The sequence below is a fragment of the Bos grunniens genome, chromosome 23 (genome assembly GCF_055505025.1).
Source record: "Bos grunniens cultivar Pamir isolate PY7600 chromosome 23, Bosgru_T2T1.0, whole genome shotgun sequence".
Lineage (NCBI taxonomy): Eukaryota > Metazoa > Chordata > Mammalia > Artiodactyla > Bovidae > Bos > Bos grunniens.
In genome coordinates this window covers 13,001,226-13,016,001 of record NC_141187.1, presented here as the reverse complement: position 1 = coordinate 13,016,001, position 14,776 = coordinate 13,001,226, and the positions used below count along the sequence as shown (strand labels likewise).

Below are 14,776 nucleotides of genomic sequence, written 5' to 3'. Positions count from 1 at the left end.
GTTTGCTACATTTCTACTTTGTGCCACAGTCTGTTCCTGTCAGAATTTCCAATCTTTGACAGTCAGTAAAAGGCACAGTTCAAAAGTACATTCCTTATCTGGAAGATGGCCACCAGCCAGCTTCATGTCTGTAGGATGTTTATTTCACCCATGGCTGCTGGACCCATTAATTTACCAAGGCCTGGGGATCTGGACCTGGTTGCACGTGTGCCAAGTCTTTGGGCTGATTTGAAGTTTTTCTCTAATTTGACCATGGTATGTGTGTGTTTGTGTGTGTGTGTGTGTGTGTGTGTGTACGTGCACACTAAGTCACTTCCGTCGGGTCCAACTCTTTGTGACTCCGTGGACTGTAGCCCACCAGGCTCCTCTGTCCATGGGATTCTCCAGGCAAGAATACTAGAGTGGGTTGCCATGCCCTCCTCCAGGGGATCTTCCCAACCCAGGGATCGAACTCGAGTCTCTTACATCTCCTGCATTGGGAGGCAGGTTCTTTACCACTAGCACCACCTGGGAAGCCCTTGACTATTCTAGGAGACCCTAATGCAGGGTGATAAAAAAAATCCACTGACAAGACAGAAGGGTGAGCAATCCACACACCTTCACATCAGTCCATCAGCACAGCAGTGACTTCCAAGTACGGCCTCGGCTCTTCCAGGCGTATAGAAGAGCTATTTCAGTCCCCCGTCATTGATAGACACACATGCCCGGCCCTTCAGAAGACGGATGGAAAGGAGTGGGTCTAAAGTGCAGTGGGAAGCAATGAAGCCGCCCGCCCTCAGTGACTCCTCCAGCTCCCCCGTGGAATCTCTCTCTGTATCAGACTCAGGACTCCTCCAGCCTCTGCCTGCCTGCTCCCTCCTGCTGCAGCCCTGCTGGGCTGTCCCCGCCTCCCAGCTCTCACCCTGAGAAGGCCTGGACCTGGAACTTGACGGACCCTGTGTCCCCCTGCCACAGTCAGGAAGACATCCAGAAACAGAGCTGGACTGTAAGGAATCCAGATCCAGATGGTTTTCCAGAACTTTCCTGGAGAGCTGAGGGTAAATCCACGTCTCTTTCACACCAAAGCCCATTCAGGGCCAACAGGGTGAAGGAAGATCCCCTCGGCCCACCTGGACCCTGCCCTCCTACCCTGACCCTTCCAGCCCCAGGCATCTCTGTGCTTCCGGCAGGGTGAGGCATCAGCACGTTATCGATGGCGCAGAGCTTGGTCACAGCGCCTGTTTCCCTTTTAGTTTTTGATGGATGATGAATGATTGGAGCAGGAAGAGTGTGTACGAACGAAACAGATGAGGGGAGGGCCGGCATACAGACACAGAAAGAAGCCAGGAACAGGAGGAAGAGGGAGAGGCCCAGACAGCAATCGTTGACTGAGGAAGGACAGAAAGAGATGAGTTGGGAGAGGGGGAGAGTCAAATGGGGCTCTAACAGAGACCAGAGCTGATCGGAGGAGCCAGAGGAGTTGAATATATTACCCACATGGATCTCAGTTTCCTCATCTGTAAAATGACAATAGCAGCTTACTTGATAGTGTTATGGAGCGGATCAAATGCATCAATATACCTACATGCTCAGAACAGAGTCTGGATGTTTCACTGAATATAAACAGGAGCTCTCTTACTTTCATCATCATCATTATCATCATCATCACGTCTAGTTTCCAGCCTTGGAGTGCAGGACATGTGGAGAGAAAGATAAGCCTCCTTTGTCTCCACCTCCCCATCTTTCTCATAGCCCACGTTCTTCTCACCAAGCCCACCCTCTGCCAACACTTCTCAGCACCACTCTCCATCTATGGGGACACTTTTCCTCCAAAAACTCCCAAAGTTCTCTCTCTTCTGCACTTCCTTGCTACACTGGACAAGTAGTTCTGTTTATTTGAACTATGTATGTTTTAAAAATGGACACATTGGTTGTATGCGGTAGGAGATAAGGCTGAACAGATGGTTTGGATTCAGTGCTTTGAATGCTAGTGTTTGGGTGTTGTTCTGCAATAAATGGAGAGCTGTGGATGATGTTAGAGCAAGAGAGTGTGGTCCAGTCTAAGCATCCATAGGGCTGGCTTTTAAGGACTGTTCGGTATAGGGTGGTGTTTTACGCTCTTCTCAGTCACTTATGTGTTTGTGAGAATGAGTTGCAAATGCTTTCACGGGAAGAGTTCTGATAGCAGAGAGAAGAGAAAGCACGAAGGTTTGGGAAAATTTGGCCTGGGGACACTTGGCCCCAGTATAAGGGGGATATAGACCACAAGCAGCCAGAGTGAGGCATTTTATTCCAGGCACTTTGTGGGATGGGAGCCAAATAGAGAATGGTACACACCTAAGTGGTGCCGTGTGTGCACACACATGTGGGGAAGGGGCTCAAACACACACTTTGTGACACACAGTAGAATCTTCTGTGTTATAGGGATGAGAAGGTACACCACCATGATTACAAAAGCATAATCTGACACCATACTGCCAGGATGCAAATCCTTGCTTATAAATGTGCAGGCTTAAAAAAAGCTCTCTGCACCTCAGTGTCCTCATCTGTATAATGGGTGTGATGCTATATTTAAAATGGATTACCAACAAGACCTTCTGTATAGTACAGAAAACTCTGCTCAATGTTATGTGGCAGCCTGGATGGGAGGGGAGTTTTGGGGAGAATGGATACATGTATGTGTATGGCTGAGTCCATTTGCTATCCACCTGGAACAACCACAACATTGTTAATCAGCTATACTCCAATATAAAATAAAAAGTCTTTAAAAAATGGGCATGATGATAGCACCTACTGTTTTGAAGAATGAATGAATTAATATACTTTAAATGCTTAGAATAGCACCCAGCAACAGAATAAGTCTTCAGTATATCCTGGTTCCTATCCTTTTCATTATTATTCTACTATTAGCAGCATTATTATGCCACAGAGTATCATTATACCATTATTATTTGTTGTAAGACATTGAATTGAGAATGAGGACGCCTTGAGCTCATCTTAGTCTCTGAGATTCCTCCTTCTCATCTCAACCACTCCTGTGGGGCTGTCCCCTCCTCCCTCTTGTCACAGGCAAGGTCTCCAGGGGCCAAGTTAGTTGACTATGGCCCTGTCCACTGACCCTTCAGATTGGATCAGGGATGGTAGCTGCCCTGAGCTCTGACAATCAGAGGCTCTGTCTGGGCATTTGAAATGAAGAAAAGGAGAGCTCTAGGGAGCCTGAGTCAGAACCAACTTGAGGCTGGTGCTGTAATCTAAGCTCCTTTGGGGCAGAGACCTCATTACGCTGGGACCCAACTGTGATGGTAACAGTGGCTTCCACAAGACACGCCTCTGTCTCTATAATAATAAATCCCACCTTCCTTCCTTCAAGTAGTTTCTGTTGCTTATAACTAGAGTGCTAACAAACACAGTCTCCTATACACGTATAATCTTATTTTGCGTGTGTGTGTTTACAGATATCCTCCCACTTCCAGTTTCAGTCTCCTGTCATTAATCAAGGTCATGCAGGTACTCGAGCCCCTGGGGCCAAAAGATAGACGCTTACAGCAGTCAAGGCCTTCCTCTCTTGCAGCTGCTTCCTCCCACTCAGGCTCCAGTCCTAATGACTTCCCGAAGTTCCATAAATATGACTCATGCAGCCACGCCTCCACGCTTGTGCACACTTGGCATCCTCTCCCAGAAGACCTTCCTTTGGGCTGATGACTCCTCCAGTTTTGAGGTTCAGCTCTAGGATCACCTCCTCCAGAAAGCCTCCCCCACCGGCCCCACCCCTTCTCAGTCTGCTCTCCTCCTCCATCCAATGCTTCTCTTCTGCACCTCGGTGACAATTCTACCAGCTGAGCACAGGCCACACTGTCTGTTAATCCATCTGACTTCTCATGACCTGGGAGTCCCCTGAGGGGACTGCAGCTTTCATTTCTGAATCTCCAGTGCCCAGAGCAGTGTCGGATACACAGGGGATGCTCAGACTGTACTGAGTAAGTACAGACATCAGAGTGGAGGGTGTGGACGGACGTTTTAGTGTATTTTTACTATTATACTATGTATCCTACATATGCTATTTATACTGTATATTTTATTAAATTAGTATTTCTATGCTATACTAGGCTCTTTTTCTGTATTACCCTCCTTGATCTTCCTCAGAGTAATCTTCAAGGTAGAAACTGTTATCTTCATTTACAGCTCAGGAAACTGAAACTTAGCAGGTATGTTAGTTAGGACTAGGTTACATAACAAAGACCCCAAGAGAGAAGCTTTTTTTCCAGCTTATATGAAAGTCCATAGGTGAGCTGTCCAGGCTGGAATGGCAGCTCTTCTGCACACAGTCCTCAGGGTTTGCTTCTCCACCACTCCTAGTGTGGCCCTTGTTATCAGGGTACAAAATGGTGGCTAGAGCTCCAGCCATCACTTCTTTGTTCCAGCTAGAAGATGGACAAGGGAGAATGAAGAAGAGGGCAAACAAAGTTTGACTTTAAAGAAGGTTCCTCAAAGCTGTCACATGACACTTCTGTTTATTTCTCATTGGCCATAACTTAGTCATGTGGTCACCTACGTGCATACAAAGAAGGCTGAGAAGTGTCATCTGGATGGCCAGGTGCTGAACTAACAGTTGGAAGTTCTAGAGACGTCCCTGGTGGTCCAGTGGCTAAGACTCTGCATTCCCAATGCAGGGGGCCTGAGTTCAATCCCTGGTCAGGAAACTAGATCCCACATGCAGCAACTAAGAGTTTGCATGCCTCAACTAAAAAAAGATCCTGCGTGCCTGCCAAAACTAAGACCCAACCCTGTGCAGTCAAATAAATAAATATTTCAAAATAAAAAAATAAAAGCTGGAGATTTTGTGATTATGAATGAAGAGAGGTAACACCAGCAGTTTTGCAACACAAAGGTTAAGCAATCTACCCAGTGTCACACAGTGGAGAAGTTTCCAGGGCTGAAACTCAAGTCCATTTCTGTGAAACACCAGACGCAGGATTCCTTTTCGTGAACTGTGCTGCTTCTTACAATCAGAAGGACAGGGCAAGGTGTTCACCAAACTTTAAGGAGGGAGTAGAGCATGTGCCCGGAGAAATATCAATAACCTCGGATATGCAGATGACACCACCCTTATGGCAGAAAGTGAAGAGGAACTAAAAGCCTCTTGATGAAGGTGAAAGTGGAGAGTGAAAAAGTTGGCTTAAAACTCAACATTCAGAAAATGAAGATCATGATATCTGGTCCCATCACTTCATGGGAAATAGATGGGGAAACAATGGAAACAGTGACAGACTTTATTTTTGGGGGCTCCAAAATCACTGCAGATGGTGACTGCAGGCATGAGATTAGAAGATGCTTACTCCTTGGAAGAAAAGTTATGACCAACCTAGATAGCATATTCAAAAGCAGAGACATTACTTTGCCAACAAAGATCCGTCTAGTCAAGGCTATGGTTTTTCCAGTGGTCATGTATGGATGTGAGAGTTGGACTGTGAAGAAAGCTGAGCGCCGAAGAATTGATGCTTTTGAACTGTGGTGTTGGAGAAGACTCTTGAGAGTCCCTTGGACTGCAAGGAGATCCAACCAGTCCATTCTGAAGGAGATCAGCCCTGGGATTTCTTTGGAGGGAATGATGCTAAAGCTGAAACTCCAGTACTTTGGCCACCTCATGCAAAGAATTGACTCATTGAAAAAGACTCTGATGCTGGGAGGGATTGGGGGCAGGAGGAGAAGGGGACGACAGAGGATGAGATGGCTGGATGGCATCACTGACTCGATGGACGTGAGTCTGGGTGAACTCCGGGAGTTGGTGATGGACAGGGAGGCCTGGCGTGCTGCAATTCATGGGGTCGCAAAGAGTCAGACACGACTGAGCGACTGAACTGAGAGCATGTAAGGGATCAGAGATAAGGAGAATTCTGAGGTCAAGGTTAAAACAATATGTGCATTAAAATAAATTTCTAAGTCAGCCCCACAGGGACTTTCACAGGAGGGGCTTGCAAATATCAACAACAGTAGAGGCCGGAGCATCCTCTCAGATGCTCCTCTGGGCTGAGGCTCCCAGAAGGACTGGGGTCGCTTCCTGAAGGGGCAGAGTTTGCAGCTCAAGCCCAGACAGGACCCCAGGGAGGATCTAGTAGGGGGCCGGTTTTCCTACTGACAGTCTGCAGCATTCCAGGTGGAGAGAGATTACTAACCTCTAATAGGAAATTGCTGGATTTTGCTCCTGGAATGAAGCCTCAATCACTTCACAAGTAGAGGGTTTAGTCTTAAAGCTGTTTTGGATGAGACACGGTTCTGTTCTCCCAGGCAGACCCTCCAGGGAAGGTGAGGCACTCAGGAGCCAGTGGGGATGAGAAGGAGGGGTGAGCGAAGATGCGGCCTCTGTCAGTGGAGGCGAAGTTCTTCCCTTCCTGAAGCCGGCTGCCACTTCACGGGGAGGATGGGAGGAGGATGGGAACCTGCTGGACAGCGCTGAACGGTGTTTAAGTTGGGTTCTGGCATGCTCGCATTCTCTTTCAAGCTCTCCAAACACACTCTCCCTTCAAAAACATATATAGTGCTCTTTGCAGCTACTTGACTTTGAGCAAGTCACTTTACATTGCTGAGCCTCAGTATCCCCATCTAGGTAATGGGAACAAAATACTATTTTGCAATCAGAATAGAGGTTACCCGTAGGGATTATTGACGGATGGGATGGAGGAGGCTTCTGGGGCACTGTGAATGCCTGGATCTAGGTCTGGGTGACGGTTCCACAGGTGTACATACAGCTAAAGATTTGTTGAGCTGTATGTGCAGTTAAGGTGAGGGCGCTTTACTGCAGGTTAAGTTACCGCTTTTACAAAAGTAAAGCATCAGAGAAGACACCCCTCGTTCTCAAGTCCAGCGTGAAGGGCGGTTATGAGGATTCACAGAGAGGCTGAAAGCAAAGCATTTCACACAGTCTGCCTGGCACTGTGTGTTCTCTTATTCCCAATTTGCACCCCTGATGGATTTGTAAGACATAATCTCAAGGAAAGCAGTTCCTCTAAGTCTTTCTGGGGAACAAAGCTAGGAGTGTGATTAACTACATCAATCAGCTGGGAAAACTTCCCTGACTTATCAAACTTGAGGCATAAACACAAAGGACAAATGAGACAATCCAGGTTTCAGGCAAGAGAGGTCCCACCACGCCCGTTCTGGAGTTTGCTCAGGCACAGAGGGAGAAAGGGGCTTGCCCACGATGGCCAGCCTGCAGGAGGCCCAGGGAGGTCCCGCACCCAGCCCCCACCCAGACTCCCATTCCAGTGCTCTTCCCGGCCCAGGAATGGCCCAGATGGTCTGAACGCCAGGGACTGGCTCTCCCTCGCCCCCCTGTGGCCAGCCTGGGAACACTCGCATTGCTAGGCTGCCAACCCCGGCTGAGCACAGATGGACGAGGTGGCAGCTGCCCCTCCTCTCTGGAACCCTCGGACCTCATGACAAGTCAGCCACGAGTCATCCCAAAGGATAAATGAGTGGGAGAAGCAGCCCCACCTCCTTGAGGTGGAAGCAGGAATCCCAGTACAGCTTCCCTGCCTTGCTGCACATGCTTTGCAAAACTGGCTTGCCTGGCCCCTGCCTTTACAGGGTTGGGGTGGGGTGGCACAGAATGGCTGTGTTATCTCCCAGGAGCCTTGGCTGACCCCTTGACCAGCCAGCCAGCTCCGTGCGGAGCCCCCATATCTAACGTGGCCCCTGAGAGTCCCGTTCATTGCCTATGTGGTTTGCCTACTGTTCTTAAGCACCTGCTCCCAGTGTCTCTTTCTCTACCTTCCCTTCTACCTGCTCCCTGACACATAGTCTCTAACCCAACCTCATTCAGCCAAAAATCCTTCCTGGCTGAGGTGAGAGCTCGCCAGGGACACCTGTCCACCCTGCAGACCACCCAGCCACTTTCTCCATCCCAATAAATCCCAGTGGGTCGCCCCTCCAAAAAAAGGCTTCAAAGCAATTTGGGTGTGGATGACTGGGTTTATTTGTTCCCTCCTCCACTCCGTCATCCAGTAGGCATTCATTGAGTGCTCACTGTATGCGGGGTATTATGCCGGATACGGAGAATGCGGAGATGCAAATGATGAGAATGCGGAGATGCAAATGATGGTCACAGTTCCTAATTTGGCACTCAAAAAATATTCCTTTTTACTCTTTCCCCTTTCCGTTAAGAACTTTGGTTTTGATTTTTTTTCCTGTTTATTAGCTGTGTGACCTTGAGAAGAAAATAAACAAGAAAAAAAAATCATTATTATAGATGCCAAGTACTGTGTTAGGTGATTTACATCTGTTATTTAATTCTCCTGACAGCCCCATTCCCACCTTCCCCAAGCCAGGTGAGGAAATGAAGGCTCAGAGAACTTAAAATTGACTAAAACCAAACAGCTGGCAGAGCCACAGTTTGAACCCAAGTGGCTCAACTTCTCCAAACCTCTGGATCCTCATCTGTGATGCGGTGTATGTATCATAAAGTCCATGCTCAACACAGTCAGGCATGTTTTAGAACCTGTTCTGTTTTTTCCTGCTTCGAGGTTCTGGGTACAGACCTTGGCCAGGGCCTCATCTAGTGGCATAAAGACCCAAGGCTGTAGTTAAAGGTTTCTGAGGTCTGTCCAGGGGGTCCTGAGGCTGCCTCTTCTCCTACTGACTCGTCCACTCTGCAGAGTTTGCAGCAATCTCATCCCAGCATGGCACAGCTCAGTGGGAGGAAGCGGAAAGTGTTATATTGTTGTTTATTTTAAAAGTCAAGTGTGTGTCTGAAAATAATGTTAATGGATTCATCAGAAGATGGTTCTGAGCAACTTCATTCATAATAGCCAACAACTGGAAACAACACAAATACCAACCAACAAGAAGTTAAGTAAATAGTGATTGTATATGTGTATATATATACATTATATGTATTTACACACAATATATAGAATAATGCTGCTAATAGTATACAGTGAAACTACTCGATAATGAGAAAAAATTGCTATAACCACATGCAACACCATGCAGGAAGCTCACAGATGTAATGCGGAGTGAAGGAAGCCAGGCACCAGTGGGAATTTGCTGTATGATGCAGGGAGCTCAAACTGGTGTCTGTGACAACTGGTCTGAATGATGGGATAGGGTGGGAGGCAGGTTCAAGAGGGAAGGGACATATGTATACCTATGGTTGATTCACGTTGATGTATGGCTGCTGCTGCTGCTGCTGCTAAGTCGCTTCAGTCGTGTCCGACTCTGTGCAACCCCATAGACGGCGGCCCACCAGGCTCCCCCGTCCCTGGGATTCTCCAGGCAAGAACACTGGAGTGGGTTGCCATTTCCTTCTCCAATGCATGAAAGTGAAAAGTGAAAGTGAAGTCGCTCAGTCGTGTCTGACTCTTAGCGACCCCATGGACTGTAGCCTACCAGGCTCCTCCGTCCATGGGATTTTCCAGGCAAGAGTACTGGAGTGGGGTGCCATTGCCTTCTCCGTGATGTATGGCAGAAACCAACAAAATATTGTAAAGCAGTTATCCTCCTGGTGGCTTCCCTGGTGGCTCAGTCAGTAAAGACTCCACCTGGAATGCAAGAGACCCAGGTTCAATCCCTCGGTCAGGAAGATCTCCTGGAAAAGGAAGTGGCAACCCACTCCAGTATTTTTGCCTGGGAAATCCCACGAAGAGAGGAGCTTGGCGGGCTATAGTCCATGGAATCACAAAAAGTCAGACATGACTTAGCAACTAAACCACCAATTATCCTCAAATTAAAAATAGATAAATATAAAAAAAGAAAGTGAAAGTCACTCAGTCGTGTCCAACTCTTTGCGACCCCATGGACTCTACAGTCCATGGAATTCTCCAGGCCAGAATACTGGAGTGGGAAGCCTTTCCCTTCTCCAGGGGATCTTCCCAACCCAGGGATCAAACCCAGGTCACCCACATTGCAGGCAGATTCTTTACCAGCTGAGCCACAAGGGAAGCCGATAAAAAAGGAAGCCGGGCACCAAAAACATCTCATGCTGTATGATTCTATTAATATGAAGTTTGAGAAGGGCAGGATTAATTTAAGCCAGTAGAAACTGTAATAGTGACCCCCCCTTACAGGGGTGTTGGATGCGGGGAGGTCTGCACCTTCTGAGGTGCTGGGAATTAGACATGTTCTGCATCTTGATGGAGATGGTGGTTATATGAGTAAGTTATGACCAACCCAGACAGCATATTCAAAAGCAGAGACATTACTTTGCCAACAAAGTCTAGTCAAGGCTATGGTTTTTCCTGTGGTCATGTATGGATGTGAGAGTTGGACTGTGAAGAAAGCTGAGTGCCGAAGAACTGATGCTTTTGAACTGTGGTGTTAGAGAAGACTCTTGAGCGTCCCTTGGACTGCAAGGAGATCCAACCAGTCCATCCTCAAGGAGATCAGCCCTGGGATTTCTTTGGAAGGAATGATGCTAAAGCTGAAACTCCAGTACTTTGGCCACCTCATGCAAAGAGTTGATTCATTGGAAAAGACTCTGATGCTGGGAGGGATTGGGGGCAGGAGGAGAAGGGGACGACAGAGGATGAGATGGCTGGATGGCATCACTGACGCGATGGACGTGAGTTTGAGTGAACTCCAGGAGTTGGTGATAGACAGGGAGGCCTGGCGTGCTGCAATTCGTGGGGTCGCAAAGAGTCAGACACGACTGAGCGACTGAACTGAACTGAACGTGCTAAGTTGCTTCAATCACGTCGAACTCTTTTCAACCCTATGGACTGTAGCCCAGCAGACTCCTCTGTCCATGGGATTCTCTAGGCAAGAATACTGAAGTGGGTTGCCATGCCCTCCTCCAGGGGTTCTTCCCGACCCAGGGATCGAACCCACGTCTTTTATGTCTCCTGCATTGGCAGGCGAGTTCTTTACCGCTAGAGCCATCTGGGAAGCGCTACAAGAGTATATCCATATGTAAAAATTAATTGAACTGTACACTTAAGGTTCATGCACTTTATACATATTAGAACTCAAATAATGTCAGGACTTCCTTGGCGGTCCAGTGGTTAAGACTCTGCTTCCAATGCAGGGGGAGCAGGTTGGATCCCTGGTCGGAGAACTAAGATCCCACATGCCACACAGTACAGCCAAAGAAAAAACAAAACCCAAACCACTTAGTTCACAGAAAATAATAACGTATCCCAGGGGGTTACCCATACCCTGCCACTTCTCCAGATTCCCAAATGGATACATGAACACTTTGCCTAAGGGAGGGGCAGGAGTCTGGGCAGGTGAGGAGTTCTCTCAAGCGAGGAGACAGATGGGCACCCACTGTTGTCAGATGCCTGCCCATTGTTCTAGCAGCCTTTCCTTAATTGTCCCCTAAATCAACTTGAGGAGGTCTTGCCCTTGGTTTGTGGGGTTGCTCCCTGGGGTTCTCTCCTGACCCAATAAGCAAGTTAAAGGAACAGTGCCGATAACCTGTAAATCCCGGTAAAGACCTGCTTCTTAGGTAGAGACAGTGTTCTAAGCCCTTGCAGATACTTTACCTCATTCAAACCTCTGGAGTTTACTGGATTTTACTGCTGAGAAGTGGAGCCTGAGAACTGAAGGCCTTGTTGCGGTTGAGTCTCCTGGTGAGTTAGTAGCGGGGAGCTGGGTGGGAGCCCCGTCTCTTCTCTCCTCACTGAGGGCTCCCTTTGGTTGGAGAAGGATGGGGAGTTGGGGTGGGATCCTTGATCCTGGGGAGGGGGCGGTCTTTCAGAGAGAGGGCGGGGCTTGGTGAGAAAGCACAGGTCAGCCTGAGACCGGCCAATAGGAAGATGTGTGGAGACTGGGCTGGTTATGGGCGCGTCTGGGGTGCTTTGAAAGCTCAGTCTTGGGACTTCCCTGCTGGTCCAGTGGCTAAGACTTCACTCTCCCAATGCAGGAGGCCTGGGTTCGACCCTTGGTGAGGGAACTAGATCCCACAGCTGAAAACGAAGATCCCCCACATTGCAACAAAGCTCAAAGATCCCATGTGCCACAATTAAGACCCGGTGCAGCCAAATAAAAATAAATAAATAAATAAATTAGAAGGAAAAAAAAGTTCAGACTTTCCCTCCACCCTCACCCCCACCCCAGGGGAGAAGAGAGCTGAAGTCTCCCTGCTTTTCTGTGCTCAGGACACACCTTTCCTCCTGCTCTCCTGCTGGGCCTCTCCTACCCTGGCTGGTGCCAAACCCTTTCAGGACAGTTCAGGGTGTGGCTTTTGCTTTAAGAGGATTTCCCGTGATGGAGGCTAAGGCCGGAGAGATGGGATGTGAAGCAGCTCTAGGCAGAGAGGAGGGGAGGGAGAGGGGCGGACTGCTCTCACCCTGATGCAGAACCATCCAGAATCAAGCCTGTTGATCCTGGTTCAAGGGAAAATACACCTGACTGGGAAAAAGATGAGTAGACACAAAGCCTGCCCTCCAGCCAGCCCCGAGGACTAAGGATGACAGAGAACTAGCTCAGCCCTTTCCTTCTGGGAAGTTCTCTCTGCTGTCTAACTCTCATCCCTCCTGTTAGAGTTCTTCCTGGCCCATTCTTTCTTCCATCTTCAGTGGAAATGCAGAGGCCAAAGAAGGTGAGTAGAGCAGGGAGGCAAAGAGACGCTCGCTCCAGGCCTTACCTCCTTGCCTTCCCTCGAGCTCCTGGGCTCCTAAGAAATCTCTCCCAGACCCTCCTCATTCAGGGAAGACCCACCTGCTGGCCCTCTGCACCTTCCTTTCTGGATCCTTCTTTGGGTCTGGGGTGGTACCTGGCACAACCTGGGCACCCCCAGGGAACAACCCAGGGCACCCCCAGGGCACAACCAGGGAACAACCCAGGAAGAGTGGGTGGCAGCGGCAAGCTGCTCCAACCAACGCATGCATCCCACGCCCCAGGGCTTCTGGGACACCTATTTAAATACCTAATACTTCTTAGTTTTAATTATGATTTTTTTGTTTTTTACTGAATAGGTCCCAAATCCAAAAGCCGAGAACTCTGCACTTCTCTCCCCAGCCCCCATGTTCTTCTCAGGCGCAACCAACTTTGTCAGTTTCTTTGAGTTTCCTTCTGAAAATATTATGTACAGACCCATAAATACATGCATATTCTGTGTTCCTGTTTTATAGAAATACACAGTGTTCAGCATTTCACAGGGGATCTTAGAGGTGATTCTATATGAGCACGTATCAAGCTTTCCTCACTTTTATAAAGCTGCACTGCATTCCCCCGTATGGATGATACCATATATACAAAGCACCTGGTAAGTGCCAGGAACTGCATTAGGTAGTGGGGTTATAGAAACCCCAAAAGTGCCTGCCCTCATGGGGTTTACAGTCAAGGGGAGACAAAGATAAGAACCTTTTCTGTGTATTTAATAATGGGAGAAATGTTTTAAAATAGAAAGGCAAACAATTATCAGGAAAGGCTTAAGTGACATCTTATGACAGAGCAGGCATTAACCCGATGGGAATATGGGGAGGGGGATTTTAAGGGGAGGGAACATGTACAAGGAGTGGACACAAGACATACTGGGCACTTACTGATTCAATACAGCGTGGTGGGGGGCTGGGGGTGCAGCGGGGATGGGGAAGGAGGCTGGAGAGGTCAGATGGGCCCCGGCGGGCTTGCCTTGTCAGCCACAGAGCAAGGCAGGGCTCCAGGCTTGATCGGTTCAGTGGGGAACACGGAAGGGATTCAAGCGTGACTGACATGATCGGGCTGGTGTTTTGGAAAGATCCCGATGGCTGCTGTGTGGAGGAAGATGGATGGGAGGAGAGACCACCCGAGCAGCAGGGACCCTGGCTGGGCACTCCATCCACCAGCCTGGAGGCCTCACCACCACTCTGGCTCAGCAGGGTCATCACAGCCTTTTCTGGACACATTTCCTCTCCTCCCAAATGTAGGAGGGGGCAGAGCAGTGGATTAAAAGAGCCTCCAGCTCTTGCCATGACTTCAGCCTCTTGCTGAGCAAACTGACTTCTGAGTTCCCCCCTAACTCCGCCCCGCTCCACCTCTCCTCCCAGCATCTCTTCCTACCTGGATGCTTTAATGCAGACTGTGTGCTCTCTCTGCCACCAGACTCTGCTGGCCCTCACCGCTTTTCAAGTATGTCTGCTCAGCACCTGGAATCACTCAATTAGCTCCTTTTCAAGCGGGTGAACGTGGTCAACAGTACGGTGATGATGTAACTAGACGTGTGGTGGAGAGCACTTTGCGGCACATACAGGTGTTGATTATAATGCTGTACACATGAAACTTACGTAATTAAAAGAAAAAGAGCTCCTTCTCTACTTCCCTCCTCCAAACTTGCAGGAGGGTTCCCATTCTCCAGGGAACTGTCACTCTCTCCTGGCTGAGTTTTCAACCATTTCTTGGGTTCCCACTTCTGTTTGGGTTTCCCTGGCTCCCCAACTGATGTCTCAGCCAAAGGATGCCCAACTTGGTTACCTCCCCACTAGACAGGAATGGGTGCTGCTCCCATTAGGCCAGAATTGGGTTTCCGAGTCTGGGGGTGCTCCCTTCCTCTCCCCTCTAGTCCCCCCAGCCTTGGTTGAATCCAGTTGCCCCTTTCTCAGGAAGCCCCTGCAAAAACCTCCCATCCCAAACTCCCTCCTCTCTCTCCTTCCATCTACTTGTGCTCTTCTCCACTTTGCTTTTATGACCTGGAAGACCGACCTCCAGATCTATATATTTTGGTCTGTTTGGCTCTTTGGCTTCTCGTTGGGCCTGGTTGATGGGAGGCACTAGCGATCGATCTGAGAGCAGCAGGAGAGAAAGGCCAGGGTATTTAGCACCTCTCTCTCCCTGCTGGGTTGCAGTTTGGGCCGGTTGTATTTCCCCACCAAGGCCATGGATT

General features: G+C 48.8%; 2 long non-coding RNA genes across 13 annotated transcripts; one reads left to right on the top strand and one right to left on the bottom strand.

The window, feature by feature from the left end:
* Nucleotides 1-7,927: 7,927 nt before the first annotated feature.
* Nucleotides 7,928-14,727, bottom strand: LOC147346721 (uncharacterized). 11 transcript variants are annotated; one of them, XR_015153156.1, is made up of 4 exons: nt 13,957-14,097; nt 13,461-13,667; nt 11,457-11,664; nt 7,928-8,182 (listed from the first exon to the last, which is right to left on the bottom strand). It is a non-coding gene; the product is annotated as an uncharacterized LOC147346721 (long non-coding RNA). The 11 variants fall into 11 exon arrangements; XR_015153158.1 differs by lacking the exon at nt 13,461-13,667 and having other exon boundaries at nt 13,957-14,727; XR_015153161.1 differs by lacking the exon at nt 13,461-13,667 and having other exon boundaries at nt 11,457-11,648; nt 13,957-14,727.
* Nucleotides 12,376-14,147, top strand: LOC147346722 (uncharacterized). Of its 2 annotated transcripts, none has more exons than XR_015153165.1 (3): nt 12,376-12,514; nt 13,047-13,180; nt 13,655-14,147. It is a non-coding gene; the product is annotated as an uncharacterized LOC147346722 (long non-coding RNA). The 2 variants fall into 2 exon arrangements; XR_015153166.1 differs by having other exon boundaries at nt 12,379-12,514; nt 12,891-13,180.
* Nucleotides 14,728-14,776: the final 49 nt, after the last annotated feature.